The sequence below is a fragment of the Malaya genurostris genome, chromosome 3, assembly GCF_030247185.1.
Source record: "Malaya genurostris strain Urasoe2022 chromosome 3, Malgen_1.1, whole genome shotgun sequence".
NCBI classification, from domain to species: Eukaryota; Metazoa; Arthropoda; class Insecta; order Diptera; family Culicidae; genus Malaya; species Malaya genurostris.
Window position 1 is genome coordinate 117,216,380 of NC_080572.1, and position 14,268 is coordinate 117,230,647.

Genomic DNA, 14,268 nt, shown 5'->3' on the forward strand with positions numbered 1-14,268 from the left:
ATGCAATCTGCTAACAAGCAATCACATCCAGTCGAAGCGTGTCTGTTGAATGGCTGCGGGACTGTGAATAAACAACCGGAAATAATCCGAGGATCATAAATAAATGTTTGCACTGCCAGGGGACAACACGCCAAACCATATGGGTATCAGGACCGGCAGCAAATGGGAGCATGTAGTAGCAAGTTTGGACCAATACCGCACGAGTGCAAGTTAGCTCGAATGAAATGTGCAAATTCTGAAAGCGGACTACGAGAGATCGTAAATCATCGTAATGTGGATGGGATGCCATATCTCAGTATTTCGGTTGTCATGAAATGCAATAAACAGATATAACATAACATTAAGTAGCAAGAATTGCAAAAATGTTAAATAAGAATTGGAACGTATCGGATGTAATTTGCTTGCTGTTTTAGGAATTTTTTTTCATAAACAAACTGACGCTTGGGTGCTTTCTAGTGTTGGAGGATGTTATTGTTGAGCACTTCAGCAAAAATATATTTAATTGAGAATGATCAATAATTATAAGGTTGCCGTAAAAACCAATAACGTCTAACTGAGAGGTCTAATTGATGAAAAAAATCATCATGTTTGCGAATGTTTTTTTTTTCAGAATTATCGTTCAACAAAAAAAAAATTCAAATGGTTTGCATGATAAAAAGCATCATTCGAACAACATTTTGTAAATTTTTCGTGGAAAAATATTGAGAAATAAGTCGGTGAACGGGTATTCTTAAAAATCATGATTTGCGGTGTCCACTATATCTCAGCGCAGACTAATCAGAAGTGAACAAATTGAAGAAGAATAGTTAGAGTAGAAGTTTTTGTAGACTCCAACGTTTCTGTTTGCTTTATTTTTATTTTTATTTTTCGTGGTTGTTCAAAGTGAAAACTATTTCACGATTTTTCACGAAAAAAATCGCCATTTTGTAGCTGTAAAACCTCCCCAAAGTAACAAACAACAAAAAGGGAAACGATGAGGTCTGGTTTTTTGTATGTGGAAAGTGTGTGCAAAATTTGAAAAAAATTGGGGCAGTAGTTTTTGAATGACGATGGACACGGACTTTCAAAACCTGTTTTCGAGAAAAACGCGTTTAAAAGTTTTTGTCTATAAAATCAATGGAAACATTTTATTACTCACGGGAGCCCGTAGGGTCTAACATTTTCAAAAAATCATATTTTTGCTTTTATAATTGTTATAATGAAACATATCAAGAATATTTTGTCAAGTTTTCAAGTCAAACGAAGCAGAAATCTTGGGCATGCGTGTCGAGCTCTTACTTCTTCGCAGTATGCGATATGCAAAGATAAAGGCCCATAACTTCCAGAGTTTCGTTCCGAAAAACTTGAAAATTTAACAGAATTTTTTTGAAATGTTTTACTATAAGAAAATACAAAGAAAATAATAAAATGCTTTTTCAAAAGTGTTAGACCCTACCCGCCCCTTAAAAAGAACTTTCAAGGCAACAGTTTTGCGAAACTCAAAAAATGAAAATATTAAAAGTAACAACTTAAGGAATCCATTGAAATTGGATCATTAAAATTTGTCGACACAATATAATTTGTTCTTTGTTACCTTTTACAAAAATGCTTTGACATGCTGTCGAGTAGCCTTGTGGCAGTTGACCGCAACCATAACCGTGAAGAAATGATTTTTTTCAGCTTTTTCACCAATAATACTCCTTCTTTTTCCCCACGAGAATATTGGTGTAGAACCACACATCTGGAAAGCATTGTATAAATAAGCGATCATCGGTACCACGTTTGTTTGAAGCTGGTCAATTTGAATAGTGACTTTGGCATTCCCATCTTGCAGATCGTCAGCCGTAGAAGGAGCTTCTTTAAGAACTTGATATAAGAAATATATTTGACGTCATCGATTTCCTTCTAGATACGTTAAGTATTCGATTCTGTAACAATTTTTGCGTTCAGTTTAAAAAAATGTTTCGACATTTGTTGTCATATGACGTTTCGAAGCTCAATTCCAAAATCTTTTGACCATTATATTCAGTGAATCCAGAAATAGGGGATCTGGATGGCCAAAATAGTTTTTGTGTACCAACTAACAAGTTCTTTAAATTAGATCAATTCACTTCTAAAGAATTCGCGCTTCTTTATATTGTAATTTTTAAAATCAAAATTCAATTCATGGAATAATGGTCATCTAATAGTCATCTAATCGGTAGAGTCGTCATGTTAGTTTGCGGACTAGTTGACTCTCAATCAACGAATTGTGGTAAAATTGAATGCAATGTCTTTGCATCGACTGTAAGAAACAATACTGAAGAAAAAATAGTTCGACAATTGTGCGATACTGCTGTTATAGCCACAAGAAAACTCGAAGTAAATTTTCATCTAACTAGCAGAGTCAATGTAGCTCTCAAAGTAGATATCACTCTAACTTATGCTTTAGTATATGAGATGACTACTGGAGTTGAGATGAATAGTGATACCGTCATCGAATTTCTACATACGGAAACCAAAAATACAAAACATCTACTCGCCAAACCCGTTCTGAAAATACCCATAACATTATATCCAACAGTATGGAAAAATTCATTGTTTGCGAGATTCGAACTAGGGTAACGGAGGTATTTTGGCCCACTTTAGGATTAATTTTATTTTGGCCCACTTTGTAAAAATATCCACCAAATGTCTTCGAAACCCCCTTCCGCAATAGGTAATTTAATGTGATTATCTTCAAATTGATGCAACATGGGTTACTTTTTTATTTATTTATTAACATATTTTAAGGCACATTGCGTTAAGCTATAAGATGCCGAGGGCATATGTTTAAACTACTTAAACTAGAATTTTTTTTTATTTTCACACCATATGATTTTGATGGAGGAGATCAGCTTTGGGAGATCTAGTCTTCAACGGGTGGTCGGCAGTGGCTGGCTGGATCTTGTACGCTGGAGTAAACTGGCACGACGTTGATACGCATCACTGTTGGTCGCATCTTTTCGTTCGTGTGTGTCCGCGGAAAACACCCCCGAATACGAGGAGCCGGCTGATGGCCCGCATGATCATCGACTTGAGCGGCTCTCCGTGGTGGTGAATTTTGTGGAAGAGAAGGAAGGAAACAGAGAGAAGTTTATGTTGTTGAAAAAGGTGGTAAGGGAGCGAAACTACTTAGGTCAGCGATAAGATCTAATTAGTTGACATCGAGATGGTGAAGAGACGGGACGGGGGAGCAAAAACACATGGGTTACTTAACATTGGTTAAATACATAAAGCTTTTTTTAGGTTACCCTATTACTACATTGAACGTCTCAGATTTCTGAACCTAGAGCTAATTCTTGATAAAACTTTGGTTACGTTGTCCCGGGTTGGCAGTTCAATGCATAGGGCACTGGTCTTACAAACCAGTTGTCGTATGTTCGAGCCAGATTTGGAAGGATTCGTAGTGTCAGTAGAATCGTACACGGAACGACCGAAATTAGCTCTGCGCCTAATTCGCATTACTGTTTTTGAATTAGTTGACTTTAACAACAAATTTTCCAAAATAACTATAAAATTAGTTAAAATTGAGAATTTACTTTGCTGAAAAAATTCTTATTTTTAGAGAATGTGTTTAGTTGGCGAATATTCTGGACACAAACCAGCAATATTTCAATCCAACACGAAATTCTCATTGACAACTAATTTCGTAATTAAAATCAGAAAATTTGTTTCTATTTATCTATCACTGTCATTACTGAAGGACAGGACAAAGAAAACAAAAATGAAATTGGTTTTATTAACAAGTTTATTAGCTAAAAACTCATGAGAAGTGTCAAAGCAAAACAATCCATTAAAAAGCTAAAAGGGACAGTCTTGTTGAAACTGCTTGCAAATTGTTTAGATGTTTTTCGAATGGGTTACGATATATCCATATATAAATTTCTAAACCGGTATGTAAAAATGACGTAAACTGTTAGTGGAAAGTGTATTTATTCAGAATTTGTGCGCATTTAAAGCGATTGTGCGTAATATAGTTTTTACGGGAAACAGTGAAGTGAGTTTCGAATATTGCACTCTAATTGTATATGTCAAATGATGTTTTTTGTATCTTCCAACCTTCTGGGCTACGCTGTCCGGTATACTACTTGTACCGAGTGCTCAAAGTTTTCAGTGAGATAGTCAATTTCGCGAAGTCGAATGAAGAAAACAGCAATTGAGAAAAAAAAATTTCAAAAAGAAGTTTATGTTTCGCTTATGTCTTTTTCTCCAATACAACATCGTATTTATACCTGCCAATATAGAAAGGATAACCGCGATTGAAACTTTTTTCGGTAGTAGTGTGCCATCTAGTGGCTAGTAGTCATTACGGTGTTAACGTTTTATCGGTGACAGAGCGCCAGATAGCTGCAAATGGCAGAAACCAATTCAACCATTTATGTTGGTTGAAAACAACGTTTTATTTCTCTAATTCAACTAAAAAATTAGTTGAATAGATATGAAGCGTGCCTTAGCTAAGAAATGACAGCACGTTTAATTGGTGAATTCAACTAAAAAAATAGCCATTTCAACAAATATTTTATTATTATTAAGGGAATTAGAATTAAAAAATCTAAATTAGCAAAAGTAAGATTTTTTTAGTTGTCTCAAAAAATAACTAACTAAAATCAGAAAATCAACTAATTTTTTCGCCAAAATGCTGATTTCGGTCTTTCCGTGCGCCAAACCCGTTCTTAAAATACCCATAACATTATATCCAACAGTATGGAAAAATTCATTGTTTGCGAGATTCGAGCTAGGGTAACGGAGGTATTTTGGCCCAATTTAGGATTAGTTTTATTTTGGCCTACTTTGTAAAAATATCCACCAAATGTCTTTGAAACCCCCTTCCGCAATAGGTAATTTAATGTGATTATCTTCAAATTGATGCAACATGGGTTACTTAACATTGAACGTCTCAGATTTCTGAACCTAGAGCTAATTCTTAATAATACTTAGGTTACGTTGTCCCGGGTTGGCAGTTCAATGCATAGAGCACTGGTCTTACAAACCAGTTGTCGTATGTTCGAGCCAGATTTGGAAGGATTCGTAGTGTCAGTAGAATCGTAGCACCAGTCATGCAATGGTTCTGTACACTTTGAATCGGCTGCGAAGTCTGTTGAAACAGAAGGTCAAATTCCACTGCAGGAATGTAATACCAAGGCTTTGCTTTGCCGACAGGAAAATATATTTTTTATTTATCTATTCCTAAGTAGTCCACAAACTGTGTCGAAAACACTCGTCAAAACAATTCTCATTCCTAGTTATACATGTTTAAAACTTTATATACTCACTAACACTAGATACTATGAGAAGTATTTCATCAATCATCTAATAGATCTTGGAACATTAATACACTTTTCCAAAGAAACCGTCTAACTAAATCTGCATAATTTTGTGTCACGGAAATGTTCAATATTCCATTGTACTTTGACGCTACCAAGTAAGACAAATGTCTTATTATCTGCTCCAACTATTTGATGCCGATGTTTTAAAGCGTCACATTTCAGAGATATATAGTAATCTATCTTATATTACAATTAAACGATAAAAACTAAAAACTTTTATCAAAAATCCCCGAGCGCACATATTCTTCATAATGTAGACCTCGACTTCCCGAACAACTTTCCAGAGAAAAAAAACTTTGGAAATTTCAGGTTTTGAATCGGATCAGGACTTTAAAATCAAAAATATTTTCTTTAGCATATCAGTTCCATCTAGTATAGTGATTTTTGCATTAATATTTAAAAGGCAAAGTCTTAGAATTAATTAGAATTAGAATGAAGTACCAAAATTTAATTCATTTCATTTGTAACAAGCAAATGAATTACTCAATGCTCTTTTCAAACTAATGCTGCATAAATTATAAGTCTACACAAGAACAAAAAATATACTGAAGACATTATGGTGCTATCTGTAGTCAGACACAAGATAATCGTTCATTGTCGCAATTTGTCGAAATAACAAATGATCTGGGATACCCACGGAAAGACCGAAATCAGCATTTTGGCGAAAAAATTAGTTGATTTTCTGGTTTTAGTTAGTTATTTTTTGAGACAACTAAAAAAATCTAACTTTTGCTAATTTAGATTTTCTAATTCTAATTCCCTTAATGATAATAAAATATTTGTTGAAATGGCTATTTTTTGGTTGAATTCACCAATTAAACGTGCTATCATTTCTTAGCTAAGGCACACTTCATTTCTATTCAACTATTTTTTCAGTTGAATTAGAGAAATAAAACGTAGTTGTCAACCAATATGAATGGTTGAATTGGCTTCTGCAATTTGCAGCTACGTGGCGCTCTGTCACCGAGAAAAAGTTAACACCGTAATGACTACTAGCCACTAGATGGCACACTACTACCGAACAAAATCTCAGTCGCGATTGTCTGTTCTATATTGGCAGGTATAAATACGATGTTGCATTGGAGAAAAAGACATAAACGAAACATAAACTTCTATTTGAAAATTTTTCTTCTAAATCGCTGTTTTCTTCATACGACTTCGCGAAATCGACACTCTCACTGAAAACTTTGAGCACTCGGAAAACAAAAACCGAATACAAATAGTACACCGAAAGGCGTAGCCCGGAAGGTTGGAATACACAAAAAACTTCCTTTGACATATACAATTAGAGTGCAACATTTGAAACTCACTTCACTGTTCCACGTAAAAACATTATTACACACAATCGCTTCAAATGCGCACAAATTTTGAAGAAATACACTTTCCACTAAGAGTTTACGTCATTTTTACAAATCGGTTTAGAAATTTATATATGGATATATCGTAACACATGCGAAAAACGTCTAAACAATTAGCAAGCAGTTTCAATAAGACTGTCCTTTTTTGGTTTTTAATGGATTGTTTTGCTTTGATACTTCTCATGAGTTTCAGGCTAATAAACTTGTTAATAAAACCCATTTCATTTTTGTTTTCTTTGTGCTGTCCTTCAGTAATGATGGTGATAGATAAATAGCAACAAATTTTCTGATTGTAATAACAAAATTAATTGTCAAAAAGAATTTCGTGTTGAATTGAAATATTGCTGGTTTGTGTCCAGGATATTCGCCCACTAAACACATTCTCTAAAAATAAGAGTGTTTTTCAGCAAAGTAAATTCTCAATTTTAACTAATTCAATAGTTATTTTAGAAATTTTGTTGTTAAAATCAACTAATTCATAAACAGTAATACGAATTAGGCGCAGAGCAAATTTCGGTCGTTCCGAGCCTTATTGCCGGATTATTAATTCACGTTTCCAGTGTTGTAGGAGACTTCACTGTAAAACGCTCGATCTTCAGAGCCGCTTAATTCGTATTTCAAAGTGATTACATGTTCGAGTTGTGTGAGATCAAATAGATAACTCAATTTGATGTTATAATGTTCGTATGCTACAGCTTTGGACAAAGAGAACATTTTCAGACTGTGCTCAAATAGTCACACTGCTATTCACGGCGGATGCGGGATGGAAAGGACGCAACGAGTGTGCTCTGGCAGAAAATACCTTTGTGAAACAACACTGCTTGTCATATAATCGAACATTTTCGATCTACTTAAAGTTAACACTTATAGTCCATAGCAACAGCAGAAAGTTCGCATTCCAAATCACCTAAGTTTGAAACCGGATCTCTCCGTGGTGTGGTTAGTGATCACGCACTCCAGTCTTATTTTCGATGTTTTGTAATAACATCAAACTGAAAACTATTTTTGTTATCATTTCGAGAAAATCTACATCATATTAAGTTTTCAATGTGCTTTCTCTGAGAGCAAGATTAGTCTTCAGTTTTTGATGTCACACAGCATTTTTTGTATTATGTGATATAATACAAAACTCAATGTATGTGAAAATCGTTTGATTTGGTTAATCGTAATTTAATTGAAATCTATATGTAAAACAATGAAAACAAACTAAATTCATTCAGAATCTGGTGATAACTTTTAAAGAATATTTCCGAATACATCGATAAAATTTTACTTTGTTGCTTTTTTTCAAACTCAGTGTGTGCAAAACAGCTTATATTGAGCTATGATGCTACTCATCAGTTTAACATGAACCGCTAAACACAAGTAAAGTGTGTGATATTGGCAGAATACTTTAATTTTGCATCGAATGACAATGTCCTTACTGACGTGCCGAACGAAATCGGGTTTTCTACATTTACTGGCCATCTAACGGTTAGTCTAATTTAGTGCTTAGGGCCTGTTTTCAATATTCTTTAAGTTGTGTAAGTCAAAAGTTGTGGTCGTTCTCTGAAAAGAGCACTTTGAAATATTTAAATACCCAAACACAAACTCAATTTGTCCAAGGTACTTTTTGCAATAGTCACATATTTCGCTCAAATCAACCTTTCACTCGAATAAAAATGTCCATATTTAATCAGTTAGCTGACCATGCCAATTTGATGACCGAATTCCGTTCATTTCCAACCAGAGTTGTTTCATATATCCTTTGCTTCGATTTCGTTCGAACACTGCAGATTTGGTACGCAGAGCTCGGTGATTGTGGCACTAAAATGTTCGCACCACTGCGGTGGTGCACCGCACAGTGATGCAAAGGCGGCCATAACCATAATAAAATGTTATTATTTTATTTATTTATACATCTTTTATTTAACCACGGCTTTTACGTAATTGAGGTCGATAGCCGGGAAAGGGGAGGAATAATAATAATAACAATGGTGACATAGTTTTCATACAATGTTACAATGGAGTTATTATAATATTCTATGACAGTGGTTGCTCTATGCAGTGGCGTATCTAGGAAAATTTGGGCCGGGGTAAAATATGATCTGTCGCCCTCCGTCATCGGTTAGGCGAGCAAAAAAACACAACCCCTTGACTTTACGACCGAAAGGGGGATTAATTGATCTGCTGCCCCCAAAAAAAACGTTTTCCATGTGAAAAAAAACTCCAAATTCACGACACAATCTACTAAGAGCTAAACGTCTTATATGGGAACGTAGAACTGAAACTAAAACAAACGATTGTTGTGAAGCCTTATTTACGGTAATAAAAAAGCCAAACGGATGGGAAATTGACGTTTAAATTCAAATGACATATCAGTGAGTATCACTGGAATCAGTTCGCTTTCACATCTCATCCAAGTCAGTCGATATAACAAAATCGTTTACGTTCGGGACGGAAGAATCCAAGTACAGTATTGTGTAGTGAACAGAAGAACAACCTCGAACTGAGTGAACCAAATGAACAAAAGTTACCGCCGACACGAAAGAATACAATTGTTGTTGACTTCAGGCAGTGCAAAATTCGATCTTCGATACGAGAACTTGAAGTTTTGCTTATGGAGCAAATGCATCTTGACATTAAACGTGTGCATTTACTTCAATGCAATAAGACGAATAATGTTGTTTACATCCAGTTTTATAAAGAGTTGGATGCAATTCAATTTGCAAAAGACAATAACAATGTGCACTATGTGGAGCACGAAAACATTAAGTACAACATTCCAGTATATATGGTAGATAGTGCTATAGAAGTGCGTGTGCATGATCTTCCCACAAGCGTCACCGATTCTTTTATTTGCAAAACTATGTCTCAATACGGAGAGATTCTCTCTGTCGAAAAAGAAAAGTGGAAGAATTTTTTCCCCGGTATTCTAAATGGCGTACGTTTATTACGCATACACTTGAAGAGGCCTATACCTTCTTATGTGATTTTCGGTCAAGATACAATAATTCCGTGCAAATCACTTGTTACCTATGACAATCAGATGGCCACATGTCAATATTGCCAAAAAGCTGTTCACTACGGTAAGCCATGTGATAAACTGGACAAGGAGACAATCACACCAAAGGACAACGGTGCTTCCTTCACACCAACCCCAAGCAACCCCAGTACATCTGTGACAGCCACAACAATGAAGCATCCCCTTCAACGAAACCATCAGTATCCCCTATAGAACAAAGTACACCAGCTACAGTTAACAACTTAACCTCCAACCAACCAGCAACTGCAACTAATGTACAACAAGGCGCTTCTACAGCAACTCTCAACGAGCCCAAGACTACGATCAACAAGGAAAATAAAAAGAAAACGGAAATCACACACAACACCGACGATGAAGCAATGGATGACGAGATAAGCCGCGGACGAAGTGATCCCCAATCCTCGTTGGATGGAAATGGAAACTCATCTCCCCCTAGAAAAAGGGTGACAACGAGATCCAATAGCAAAAAAAAAATTTAAGTAACAAAAATATTAGCCAATCGGCCACGTAAAGCTTTTACGCAAAAAGGCCAGAATAAAAATTTTATAAAAAAAATCACTGCAATGTGTGGAATAAAAACCTTTTCACATTTGAATTTATCAGTCAAAATTGGTGCTTCAAAAATATTTTCCATAAAATTCTAAACTTTTAACTTTTTTGCAGCATTTGTTTCTGAATTTGCTGTACCTGCTTCTGTACTAATTGGTGCACACTTAGAAAAAATCATGTAAATTTCCGTCTCGCTAGATGCACATAAAAGGAGCGTTACAATCCACTTAAACTTACATTCAAAAGCATGTAAATATCAATCGTTTACAGCCTAGTGAACTGAATTTAACTGTGAAATAGACACATGTCTTTTCAATGATACGTACTTTTTCACGAGCAGAGTGTATCTTCGAGTTTGGCGACTCATAAAAAAAATTTGCATCCTCTATACGAAGACTACAATTACTGTGATATTTATGTATACTATTTATTGGTGTTTGTATGATTATTGTATGATGTTTGTATAGTTTTAATTATTAACGACAATTTTGTGTGTATTATGTGTAAATTTTAGTGTATCGGAAAAGATAGTGGTTTTTATGCCTCTTTGAGAATAGTGCCATTGAAATGTTTTTGTACACTCAAACGGGCTTTTTCCCACTCATATCATTTAGATTGTAATGTCCGATGACAATAAATAAATAAATAAAAACTTAAATTCATATGTTAATGGATGTAATATTCTTTCATCACCCAAGAAAATACGGAAAACTTTAATTTACGTCATTCGTAAGTTTCAATTTTTCTAAGAGTGTGTAGTTTCTGCACCTGCACCTATTCCCTTTATTTTCTACACATGTTCCTGCACTTTGTGTGCTTGTTTCTGAATTTTTATGTACCTTTGTGATAATTTCATGGAGGCAATGTATTATTATTATTATATCGTTTATTTATCCCCGGTTTCAACCTAATTCTGGTCGTTCATCGGGTTTGTATCAGTTTGGGGTAGGGATTTGAGGTGGAGGTAATGTAAGTTTGCTGGATTTTCGTGGAACGATGATTGTATGGGTTTTTGTTGAGTGTGTGTGTGTGTGGTCTGGGATGTGTCTGAAGGTTTGGAATAGGTACTGTACTTGTTTCTTTCATTTCTGTACTTGTTATTGTGCTTTCTGCATTTGTTTCCGTACATTCTGTATTTTTTGCACTTTATTTTCCTGCTGCTGGACCTTCTACACTTATTCTTGTGCATTCTGCACTTGTTACTCTAATTCCAGTACCTGGCGCAGTCCCGGTGAACTTCGTACCGCTCACAAACTATCTTTGGATGGAAATTATTTAGAGTACTCACAAAATCAGACTAATCAAACGTCTTTTGTAAAAATCGGTTTCAGAACAGCGTGGTCATGATTGCTCGCGAACGGTGAAGTAGAATGGTTAAAGTTATTTTTCTAGCACATTGAGAAGTATTGCCCTTCATGTTCCGTAAAAATGATCAACTGGTGATTGTTTTTAATTCGATCTCAGCATTTTTTTTTCAAAATAGGTATCACGGACGCTTCACTTTAAAAAACTTTAAACCGTAAAAAACTTTCAAAACTTTTATTGAGCCGTAAAAAAAAACCAAAAATATCTATCGAATTCAAATGGAATTGTTCCATAATGTAGATAGAAAAACAGTTTTGGTGTTTTAATTAACGTTGATGATATAAAGTTGTCACTTGCATATCTCTATACTGTTGTCACTTGTCATTTCTGGAGTTTTAAAAAAATCACTAAAAATTTAACCAATCGCTCACGTTAATTCCTTTCCTTTCTAGTTATAGTTCTATAATTTGACGACATTGAACGCAATTTATTTCTTTTGATTTAATTTTTTTTTGCTCTCGATTTGTTATAATAATCTAGTATTCATATTTTTCTCTCCAGCAGGCAAGCATTGCACAACTGCCAAACAATCGTCGAAGATTTAGCTTGCAGTGAGTGGAAAATTTCCAATGCCATACAAAACGATTTTCTATTTTTCCATACAGCAGTCTGAACTTGGTCATAGGGATTGTGTTGGTGATTATTTTTTATAATGCTTTTTTGGAAAATTAGAGCAACAACAGCAACAATGATAGTACTAATTTGAAGTATTTTTCAACCGAAATTATTTCACATCATGAGTTCAAAGCTACGTAAAATCAAAACTGCATGATTCTCATTTAAGTGTGTTCGAGACCTCATATGTCTACAACATTTTTTTGGTTTGATGGGTAATTAATCATTTTGTTGTTTCAAACAATCGGGATTGTTTTGCGTGTACAGTGTGATGAAATTTTGTCTAACCATTCAGTGTAAGCTTTTCATTGCTTTCACAGTGTAAAATATTTAATGTAATGTTAGAAATTATTTTCATCTAAAATGTTATAAAAAATTGTTTGAAGTAACTCAATGTTCGGAATTTATTTATTTATTCATTTATTTATTTATTTATTTGGAGCAGGGAAAAGCCCGGTGGAGATGAAATATATCAATCTCTCTCTCCAACAGGCATAAAACCTCCTCATCATTTGTATCAACAGATTACAATGATCCAACAGATACATTTAGGCCTAACACTACAATTAAAACTAACAGTTAAAACTAAATTTATAACACTATAACTAGTTGATGACACCAAGTATAGCAGTATTAGTACTCTTACTTAGAAGGTAAGAGAGAGGAGAAAAGTGGTTGGGTAAATTGAAAACAAGGGTTGGTGGAGAGGGTGCTAAACGAGCGAAAACGAACGACGGGGTTGAAATCAGCATGTAGATCTAATTAGTTATCAAAAAGATGGTGGAAGAAAAATTCAGAGAAATATTTAACTGCGATGCATAATTCTATTACTCAATTTTTAACTTTTGACATTTCAGTTTCAGTTTGTGGGGTACTAATTTTTTATACATTCCAAAAATTATCGAACATATTAATAAATTTGACGCTATTACCAAGAGATTAATGCTACGATCTTTATATTTATTACTGATTACCAGACATATTCTTTTTGCTAAAAATTATTTTTTAAGCGAAAGAAATAATTCGAAACAGTTTGAAATACGAAAAGAATTGTAACAAGCTCCCTCACTGTACCTTGATAATGAAACAATAAGCCGTCGAAACGTTGGCGTGTTATGCTATTTTGCTATTTTGTGAAACAAAACAAAAAAACAAATTGACCAATAAGCAACATTCGAAATTGAATAGATAGGCATCTTTTCACTTTTGGGTGGATTAAATATTTTTGTATATAATCAAGAACGAAATATATGCAATCGGTGATCTGAAATATCGAACAGGCAATTATCAGCATGTTTAGGGTTTTTGCCAACTTTCGTACGGGGAGGCATCACCGTGCACTGGCGCGGCGCGGCACTGATGCTGGTGCAGGATAATTGTATATAGGTTAGCCAAACAGCCAATCAGCGTCACTATTTATTTTGGTGCTAGCTTCTGTTGGCGGCAATTCAAATATTATTTTTGAACATTTTACGCTTCAAATATGAGCAATAGTACCTTTATTCCACACAGCCGATGGAGTGTTTGCCAGTCGCCTCTCCACTTAGGGATTTTGTGTCGCACACTTCACCATTGACAGTCAGCCAGCGAGCCAGCCAGCCAAGCAGGCAGTCAGGCGGGCAGACGGTGAACATTTCGGTTCTTTATGGTGCTACGGGGATACGAAACAGCCCATCAAATATGCTCCCATTACGATATCTAGAGCAAATTCTGGTTTCACATTCGTTGGACGCTGGACGAGTAAAATGAGTGCTCTGTGAGGTGAAAGAAAGCTTATGACGTATAATTTTACCCGACGGAATTCGTCTAGTGTGAAAAGCTAATATTTATTCTGGTAGGCGATATTTATTCGAGAGGAGATTGAAAAGTTTGGCCATTACTCACTTTTATTACGCGTTTATGCTGGATTGGATTTTCTTCCGCCGGACGAGTTTCAAGCGATGCTGAATTGTTTTCGTTCATTTATGTAATTAGGCAACTTTTCTGTCGCAAAATTTAATTAACAATAGTTTCCGAATTACCAACCGTT

The 14,268-nt window shown here is 35.0% G+C and overlaps 1 protein-coding gene across 1 annotated transcript in view; it reads left to right on the forward strand.

Annotated features, from left to right (window-relative positions):
• Positions 1-14,268, forward strand: part of LOC131436237 (uncharacterized) — a 166,266-nt gene that overhangs the window by 94,629 nt on the left and 57,369 nt on the right. The gene's annotated exons all lie outside the window — the stretch shown is intronic.